Source organism: Populus euphratica, unplaced genomic scaffold, assembly GCF_000495115.2.
Source record: "Populus euphratica unplaced genomic scaffold, PopEup_1.0 scaffold80.1, whole genome shotgun sequence".
In the NCBI taxonomy this organism is placed as follows: domain Eukaryota; kingdom Viridiplantae; phylum Streptophyta; class Magnoliopsida; order Malpighiales; family Salicaceae; genus Populus; species Populus euphratica.
In genome coordinates this window covers 707388-717724 of record NW_011499960.1, presented here as the reverse complement: position 1 = coordinate 717724, position 10337 = coordinate 707388, and the positions used below count along the sequence as shown (strand labels likewise).

Sequence of the window (10337 nt, the reverse complement as noted above, 5' to 3'; positions counted from 1 at the left end):
AATTAAGCCCCAAATAAAATTAATTTGACCCATTTAAAATATAATTAAGTCCTTGCACTTAATTAAATCCTTCAATTGGACCCAAATTAATTCTTAAACATAATTAAAATTTAATTTGGCCCATGATTAAATCAAATTGGCCCATTAAGTATTTAATTATGTCCTTGGACTTAATGTTTATACAAATTCATCCAATAATCATTTAATTTTGACCTTGAATTTGTATTGTTTCCTCCATTTTTTGGCATAAAGGGGTACAATCAGGCCTTCAATTATCTTTAAAAATTACAGCTTAACTTTCTGGCCTACTTTCTCCACGTTGTCAGTCTTTATTTGATTTTTATTTTTCAAAAACAAATTAAATTTTGGGGAATAACCTAGAATTGAGTTATGACACTTCTCATTAACTTTTTCTTCTTCTTCTTCTTCTTCTTTTTCTTCTTTATAATTATGATTACTGCCACTACTACTACTACTACTACTATTTTTATTATTATTGTAATTATTGTTACTATTGTTGTTGTTATTGTATTATTGTTATCTATAATTTATACAATTAACCTCCCTATGGTTCGATCCCAGTCTTGCCGGGTTATTTATTACTTCGACACTCCTACACTTGGGAGAAGATATCAATCTGTTAGTCGTGTCAAGAATGCATGGAAAAGGAGCCATGAGATGTTGCAGCCTTATGTTGTATTTATGGATCATCAATCATATTGAAAAACCAAGGGACATCTTCAACAACTTATGATGGTTTGACCTCCGACTATTAAAGGTTACCATAGAGGAAACTTGGAAGAATTGGGACGAGATGGCTTAGATAGACAAGTATACTGCACTACTTCAAAGCAACTTCAAATGGAAAGCGCAATGGATGAATGACACTATCTCAAAATGAGCTGCGGAAGCAAGACATGGGTTCCCCTGATTTGTGTAACCGGATACATCAGTTATGCACCTGCACTTATAGCAAGGCAATTGGGTGGAATGTCAGACATACCAAAGACTCTAGGTTTAGCAAATTTCACAAGTTTATTCAAGGATCAACCATTCCTTGAAGAGATAGAGCTTATCCAACAAGACTAGGAAAGGCCCTTGTTGTTAAAAAAGGAATAAGAAAGCAGATTTGAATCATCATTCAGCTAGAATTATAAGATTTAAAGAAATCAAGAGCTTTCTGAAGTTGTGCACCTATATCATCAATAGCGCAACCAAAAAAAAAGGATTAATAATAAGGAAGAGTTAAGAGAGCAGCTAGAACAATGTATAATTGATCTAAGAAAAAAAAAAGGGCAACAACAACTCTTGGAAAGGCAATTGGGTGATGAAAATACAATGAGAAATTACCTGAACCAGCAGTTGGAAAATAAAGATGAGTAGTTGAAAGAATGGCAGAAAAGGGCCGAGGTAGCTGAGGAAATAGGAAAAAGGGTCCAGAATGAGTTAAGGAATCAAATAAATGAATATGATGAATTGGCTAACAAGAATGGGCTCGTTGAAAAAGAATTGGCCAAGATCAAGAGATCAACAAAAGGCAAGATAAATGTTGATAAAGAGATGATAGATTATTAAAGAAAGAAAGAAGTTATCTTACAAAGAAGTTAAAAGATGAGAAGGAGAAGAATTGACCAACTGAGATCGACATAGAGAAAGAAAAAAAGATCAAGGCTCAATATATGGTATAACTTGAGGAAGAAAAAAGTGCAAGGAAAATTGATAAGTCTGATATGAGAGATTAACAAAAGAGAGCTGAGTGTTCAAAAGTACGAAGAATAGCTTTACAATGAAAATATTTAGAAGATGAGTTGAGGGATTTGAAGAGCCATTACTTTGAGATGGAAGAAGGGTTGAATAAGATTAAGTAAGAACTTTAAAAATGTCAAAATTATGTTAACAGCTTTACTGTTCAGATTAACTCCAAAATAGTCGAGCTGGATATCATGAGAGAAGAGCTACAACGGGTAATAGATAAGGTAGCACGATTGGAGGCAACAGTCTGAATATTAGAAAGAAGTAATGAAGCCTTAGGAAATAGCAATGAAGTAATAATTGCATATAACACCTTGTTCTATGATAAGATAAGATGTATGATAAAACAGGTCAAGCAAATAACCTACTATGCGGAAAGGTTACAACAACAAGCCACTCAATTTTAAAATGATGCTGCAAAGTACCAAGAGTATATAGGGACCATCATCTCCTTTATTGGGGACTTAACTAATGGAGGAAATGTCTTTTAGGGTAGTGATGTATAAGGCCTTTTCTATTTTTACTTTGTACAAGCTACTCTTATTTATAAGAAAGGCCATGACCTATTTTTCTTTCTAATGTATTCTGGTAACCAACCATGCTAAGAACTTGGCAAACATTCTTTTACAACAATTAGTTCGGCTTAGAAATCTTACCTAAAGGATTATGAAAGTCATAAATCAATTCTAAAAAAAAAAAAGTGTCATCGCATATACATTGCATTTTCATCACGTATTTGCTCATAATTTATCATGTGCATTCCAGATCGTGAAACATAGCTCCCCCCTTCAAAGCCTATCACACCGGACTATGATAAAAAAATGGAGAACAAGGAAAAAGCTCACTTAGAGTTCCACTATCAAAGCGAGTTGGAATCAGTAAAGTATGAAGTTGTCTGCATGACCAATCTGCTCGAGCAACTTTTGAAAGCCAAAAACAGGGAGGGATCATCTACCTAACTAATTATAAGAGCACCAACAGCTCATGTCCTAGGGACATCTCAAAACTTGGGGGTAGATTGAACAGTAGAACAACATTTTATACCTATCACCCCTATCCTGCTAAGTCAAGCTCCCATCACTGTGGATTTAACAGCAAATGGACCCCCTGGTAATAGATCCATTGATTTTATGAACTATGACAAGTTGTCTACTTTAGAAGAAAGATTAAGAGTAGTTGAGGGTAATGATTGATTTGATCACATGCAAGCAGCTGAAGTGTGTTTGGTACCAAACATCATAGTACCAAAGAACTTTAAGATACTAGAGTTCATCAACTACACTGGATTGGAATGTCCAAACACTCACCTTTGATCTTATTGCAATAAAATAGCCCAAGTGATTTATGATGATAAGCTACTGATCTATTTTTTCCAAGATAGTCTGGCAGGATCTGCCCTAAGCTAGTACATGAGGTTGGATAATGCTAAATTAAGAAATAGAAAGATTTGGTGAAGGCTTTTCTTAAGCAATACAAGTTCAACTTGGAAATTTCTCCGAATAGAACAAGCCCTATGTTAATGGAAAAAAGGAGTTAGGAGTCAATAAGGGCTTACGTGCAAAAATGGAGAGATGGGGCAACATATGTTCAACCCCTTTTGATAAAGATAGAGATGGTGACTCTGTTCACCAATACCTTCAAGACACCTTACTATGAGCATCAAATGGATAGCTTATCTCAACATTTTTATGATATTATACGTGTGGCAAAAAGAATAGAGCAAGGGTTTAAAGCTAGGCGTATAGCAGAACATTTAAAAAATAAAGGTTTTACAGGAAGGAAATGAAAAGGTCACATTAACAACTTGGAAGACGAGTACAAGGACAATAAAGTAAATTATCAAAACCCACAAATACCTACCCCTCAATTCACCAACATAAACTTTGTCAAGCCTTTTCAAGCCAATCGAACAAATTACCAACCAAACAACCATAACAACTATCAAAGGCCAAATACAAGATATCCTTTAGAACAGCTGCCACCACTACCCATGCCCTTAAAGGACTTTTATGCTAAACTATTGAGCCTTAGACACATAACTCCAATCCTTTTACTACCGTTCCAACCCCCATTTCCTATATGGTACAAATCAGAATTAACTAGCGAGTATCATGTTGGTAACCTAGGGCATAGAATCGAAACTTTTTATGCTTTCAATAACAGGTTGTTAAAGCTTATCAAGATACGGTACATGTCTTTTGAAGACACACTTAATGTTAATTCAAATTCACTACCTAATCATGTTGCAAGTAATAGTGGCGTGAGCATAGTAGAGGTTAGGAATCAAAGCAAAAGGTTAAAAGTATCTATGAAGAAGTTGCATGGTATGTTGGTACAGTTAGGGTTCCTAAAAATGAATAATGAACATCATCTAGAAGGGAGTGACTATTATGAGTTCTATAAAGAGAAGGGACATCATATCAATGATTATGTGGAGTTTTGCAAAAAAAATTTGAAAATGATAATCATAAAAGAACTAAGGATTGAAGCCATGGATAACAATGATGAAATAAGAATGATAGAGGGCCAAGACAAGTTGTTAGAAGTATATAAAGTCCAACCAACATCTAATGGGTCGCTAAAGTTAATCTTGGTTAAACCTTCCTACACAAAGAGAAATCACAATGCAATGCCCTATAATTATGACTTTGCCTTCAATGTTGGGACCCCTCTTTCTTTGTTCCAAACTAAGATTAGTAGGCTGACTCGAAGTGCCCGGTGCTTCACACTTGAGGAGTTAAGAAAAGCAAAGGGCAAAGAGGTGGTGAACCTAGGCAAAGAACTAGATGTTAATAAACCATTAACTGAAGAGGACTCAAATGAATTTTTGAAGTTAATAAAGTACAGTGAATATTGTATAAATATTGTATAGTAAATGAATTAAAGAAAACTCCAGCTAAAATCTCCCTTATGTCCTTGATATTTAGCTTTGTGCCATATTGAAATGCCTTGTGAAAGGTATTGAATAAGGCATATGTACCCTAAGACATTAAACAGAAAACCATGAAACATTTGGTGAGGAGGATTAATGCGATTAATTATCTATACTTTACAACTGATGAGTTAGATGCTGAAGAAACTGGACATAAAAAACCCTTGTACATCACTACTAGGTGCAAGGATTGCCTCAGAGGAAAGGTGCTCGATAATAGTGGGCTCTTAATGTATTGCCAAAACACATGTTGAAAGAAATGCAAGTTGATGAATCTCATATAAAGCCTAGTGCCATAATAGCAAGAGCATATGATGGCTTACCAAGATAGATAATTGGAACTTTAGAAATTGAGTTATATATGGGACCATAATTGTTTTTAGTGACATTTCAAGTTATGGATATTCACCCTTCATATAGTATGTTGTTAGGAAGACCTTGAATTCACATAGCTAGTACAGTAACTTCATCGTTACACTAATATTTGAAGCATATCATGAATGGGATGTTAGTAACTGTCAAAGCTAAAGAGACAGTATCCATGATAAAGAATGTGTTCATACCTTTCATTGAGGTAGAGGATTGCAAGGATGAATATAGCCATGCTTTTGAGATTGTAAACATTGACTGGGTACCTGAAAACACAGTATTAATAAGGCCAAGGATCTTAGAAGCAACAAGGATGGCATCTTAATGCTTTTTAGAGCGCAAGATTCCATTTCAACATAACCCTATCACCGGAATACCACAAAAGGTTAATTTAACAAAGATGAAATGTGATGATCAAAATTTTAGGTTAGGGTATAAATCTAAAAATGAGGAACATCGATGGGCTGCTGAAAGGAGAAAGGAAAGAAGAATAGCTAGGATTAAAAGGAGAGAGCTTAAAGAAGAAGAGCTGGAAATCCCTCCCTTTGGGGTATCATTCTTTAAGAATGCATATATAATGCAAAATGATAAAGGTTCAAAAAGCCTTACTCAAGAACTATCAACCATGAGCATAAACACTTAGAAAGGGATAAAAAGGAAGGGGGTGATATGAATATAGTAGCAGGAGGGGAAGATGAATCACTGCTACAACTAACTATCTATACTTTAGAAGAAATCTCCACCAAAACATGTGTGAATGCTGGTCGTAGGCAAGAAGTTTTAAAATTGGGTGACCTAAGAAGCTCCTGTAATTTTTAAAATCCAAACCAGCTTTGTTTGCATTAACATGTTTTTGTCATTGCTTTTATTTGCTTTTGCATGCTTTTATTTCCTCTAGTTGACAATCAAGGCTCATGAGGTCAGCTAGATTTTATCTTTGTCATTGAGCCCATCTTGCTTTAATGAGATCAAGCATTTTCCAAATGCTATCTATTTATATTTGTATTTACACTATACACATTGCGCTTTCAAGATTCCTGAAAGAGGATCTTCCACAATATCACATACACTAAACATCAAAAATGAATGGTCAAACTTTAATGAACATGTGATTGCAGTGGAAGAAGAAGAGTGGGATGAAAGTAATATTAAAGAATTCTCAAAGATGATGGAACAACATGAACAGACCTAGAAGCCCATTGCAAAAGAACTCGAAATCATAGAAGTGGGTAATGATCAGCCCAAAAAAGAGTTGAAAATATGGATCTTAATTACTCCCGAGCAAAGAACAACGATGATCACCCCTTCTATAAAAATATGCAGATGTTTTACTTAGTCTTAAGAGGATGTGTATGGTTTGGATACAAATATTGTAGTACATAAGATCGACACAAATATCATAGTACATAGGATCTCATTAAAGGAAGGTTGTAAACCAATCAAGTAGAAATTAAGAAGAGCTCACCCTAATATCTGGATCAAAGTCAAAGTAGAACTCGAGAAATAGTGGAATACAAGCTTTCTGGTAGTTAAATATCCATAATAGGTATCCAACATTATTGTTATGCCAAAGAAATAGGGAAAGATTAGAGTTTTCCTGGATTTCCGAAACTTGAACAAAGTTAGCCCCAAAGATGATTTTCCACTCTCGTACATAGATGTTTTGGTTGACAATGTTGTATATAATTCCACATACTCCTTTAAGGATGGTTTCTCAGGATATGACCAGATAAAAATAGCTTCAGAAGATAAGACAAAGACAACTTTTATTACACTTTAGGGGATATATTGTTACAAAGTTATGCCATTTGGTTTGAAAAATGCAATGACCACCTATCAGAGGGTCATAATGACTATGTTTCATGATATGATGCATAAAAAAAAATTGAGGTGTATGTAGATAATATGATTGCCAAGTCTAAAAAAGAAGAAGATCATATAAAGGTTTTGAGAAAGTTATTTGAAAGGTTGAGGAAATATGAACTAAAGCTCAACCCGACAAAATATTCATTTAGAGTTAAGTCTAGATGATTTCGAACTAAAGCTCACCCCTCGTAAACAAAACCATGATGATTGCGAAACAACGCTGTGTACGACATGCCGAACCAACGTTGTCGTTTTGTATTCTGATCAGAGTCCTCGAAATTGTTCATCACAAAAAAAAAAGAAGGAAATCACATGGCTCGAAATAAAATGATGGTGATTTTACCAGTTTACTTCTTATGACTCAACTTGTGATACAACAGCATCATCGTAAACTTTTGGCACGTGAGAAAGGCATTTCACATGTGTTGAGACTTTTCAAAATTGTCCGTGGGATGATGGCTCCTCAGTGGTAATCAAATTGATGGCAACTTTACGACAAAGGTTTCCAAGTGATATCATATCTCTTTGAAAAAAAACATCTTGCGATTCACATTTCAACATAAAATATTGTCTGTTCATTTCACTCTTTCGCCCTCTTTTAAGTTAGTTATCTGAACCAGAAAATAAAATTAAAAGGATTAAAATATCAATTATTTTATTATTTAAATTAAAAATATAAATATCGTTAAAAGAAGGGTTAGAAAAAAAAAATTGTAAGGACTGGGTTTCTCTAGCCCCCCACCTCATTTCCTAGTTCTCTCAACAGAGTTATTTTATGTTGATTAAATTATATATACTTCAACACACAAAATGATAAACGTAAAACTAATATTTCATAAAGTGAGAAGGAAAATATATAGGATGAATTTGAATGCATACTTAAAAAAAAAAAGAAAAAAACCAATTTAGTATTGGTGAAAGTTTATTAAAAATCATCTAAAATATCAATTTAATGCTTTTAAAATTGAAATTTATTTTAAAGGATAATTTCAAATACAGTTTACAAGACATAGTCTTAATTGATTTATTTTTATTAATCTCAAAACTCACTTGATTGCAGGATATTATGATCTCCATCATGTGGGGTATTCTGCTAATTATTTTGTTCGAGATGTCCACTGCTTTGCACGGCATGGCCACCTTGCCCGAGCCTAAAAATTAAAATAATTGAGTACATTGCCTTCGCGGAAAAGGTATTGCAAATGATAATTTCAAATACTTTTTTATTTTTTTATTTCAAAAAATAAAAAAATATTTTTTTTTATTTTTTATTTTAAATTAATATTTTTTTTAGTATTTTGATGTGCTAATTTAAAAAATAAAAAATATATATATATTATTTTATTACATTTACAAATAAAAAATACTTTAAAAATAACTCTAATTAAACTCCCGAGCACCCCTATTCAATCCTACAAGTAGGCGCTGCTTGCAATTATCACTGAGATTATAGAATTAAATCATGCATATATCTTAAGACAAGGTAATACCTATTACAGGAAAAAAAAAAAGAAGGAAATTTATAATGTGAATATTTAATATGTTTGGAAGGAATTCTGCTTGCAGATTTTATGAAATCAATTTAATTGCTATTTTACTACTCCATATAAACTATGAGCATTCAATAAATAAATCATATATATATATATATATATGAGAAAAAAAAAAAAAAACAAACAACAAACATGTTGAGAGTGGGATTTGAACCCACGCCCTTTCGGACCAGAACCTTAATCTGGCGCCTTAGACCAACTCGGCCATCTCAACCATGGTTGTCATGCTCAGCAATATATATTATATATATGTTTTAGTGGTGCCAAACAAATCCTATTTATCATTGAAGTCTCAAGACGAGTTAAATCGCAGGTCCTAAATCTAATGGCAGGAGATTTAAAATGTCTTGCTTTTTTTTTTCCTTAAGGTAGAAAGGGGGGCTTAAAGCACAAAAACTACATATAAATCAAGGATAAGGTAATTTATAGTTGTTTTTTAAAGTGTTTTTATATTTAAATATATCAAAATAATTTTTTTATTTTTAATAAATTATTTTTAAAATCAAAACAATTAAAAATATAAAAAAAAAATTAAATGCGATTTACACATGTTTCCAAACATTTTTGTAACATCTTGATTGAGTTTTAAGGAATAGGTATATTTCTCATATTCGATCTCCATCACTTTCAGACATAAATATAGATTTTAATCCAAGATTTTCTCAACAATTATAATAGATATTGCTTGACGACTGACAATTATTATAGAAGGGGGAATATCGGGTTTGCATAAGTTAAAAGCGTTCCATCTACGCAATTGCTTAGCTGGGACACAAGTTTTAAGATGGCACAAGCTGAAGAAAAAACATGAATTATGCTAGTTGTCTTCGAGCCCTCCTTTTTTTATGTTTTAAAAATGTATTTAAAAAAAATGAAATTATAAATAATTATAAATGTTCCAAGTCTCGTCAATTCAATTTAACAAGGACCGCGCCTGCTAGAACCACAGTATGCAGAGGATCTCCTCTACGACCATATTATTGCTAAATTTGAGTGTTCCGTCCAAACACCGAGTACAAAGGAGTTGCTTGTACGATTCGATCGCTAGTGGGAAAAGCTGTGAATCAGCTAGCTGTACACCTTGCTTGAAGCTCTGTGATGTGACTAGGGATGCTTGAGTATGTGTGGGGAATAAATAAAGTGATCGAGGAAACAGGCCATGCAATAGAGGCAGTGATCACAAAGTCGGCAGCTTTATTTTGGGAGCCAAATGAATATGTTGAGATGGAAAAATCTTTACTCTTATCTAATGAGTAACTTTTGAGTTTTAAATGGGTTGATTTTGTGGAAAAAAATAAACAAAAAGGATAGGAAACCTAGTGTCTTTTGAAGTGTGAAGAATGAGATTTAACTTATATAATTATTCATGAAGTTTTTAATTTTTATTAATCAAATTTTTTTATTATGAGTTAGATATTTTACCGATTATATTATATCTACATGACCAGGTTATTCATGAATACTTTAAAAATTTATTGGTATTTAATTAGAATAGCTTTACTCCATACTCATATAAGTTATTCCATCAAATATTCATTATAATTTGAACATTATTCAAAAAAAATATGAAATTCATTAAGAATTTTTTAGTATATCTATTATTTAATTACACTTTAGTACTATTATCACATTAGAGGAAAGAACTTGTTTTATAGAGCTACACAATCATATAGGTTAGGTTACCATCATTTTAATTTCTCAATTAGTGTTAATTTTTTTCCCTTTGATTTCTCAAATATCATCTTTCTGTCAAATAATTTAGTCCAAGGATCAACCAAATTTAATTATATATTTTAGCAACCACTTTATAACATCATGTCTTAATTAAATATGTTTGATTTTTACTATTAAAAGATTTATTCTTA

The 10337-nt window shown here is 32.7% G+C and overlaps 1 non-coding gene across 1 annotated transcript; it reads right to left on the bottom strand.

The window, feature by feature from the left end:
• Positions 1-8605: 8605 nt before the first annotated feature.
• TRNAL-AAG (transfer RNA leucine (anticodon AAG)) lies at positions 8606-8686 on the bottom strand. The gene has a single exon. It is a non-coding gene; the product is annotated as a tRNA-Leu (tRNA).
• Between the last annotated feature and the right edge of the window lie 1651 nt (positions 8687-10337).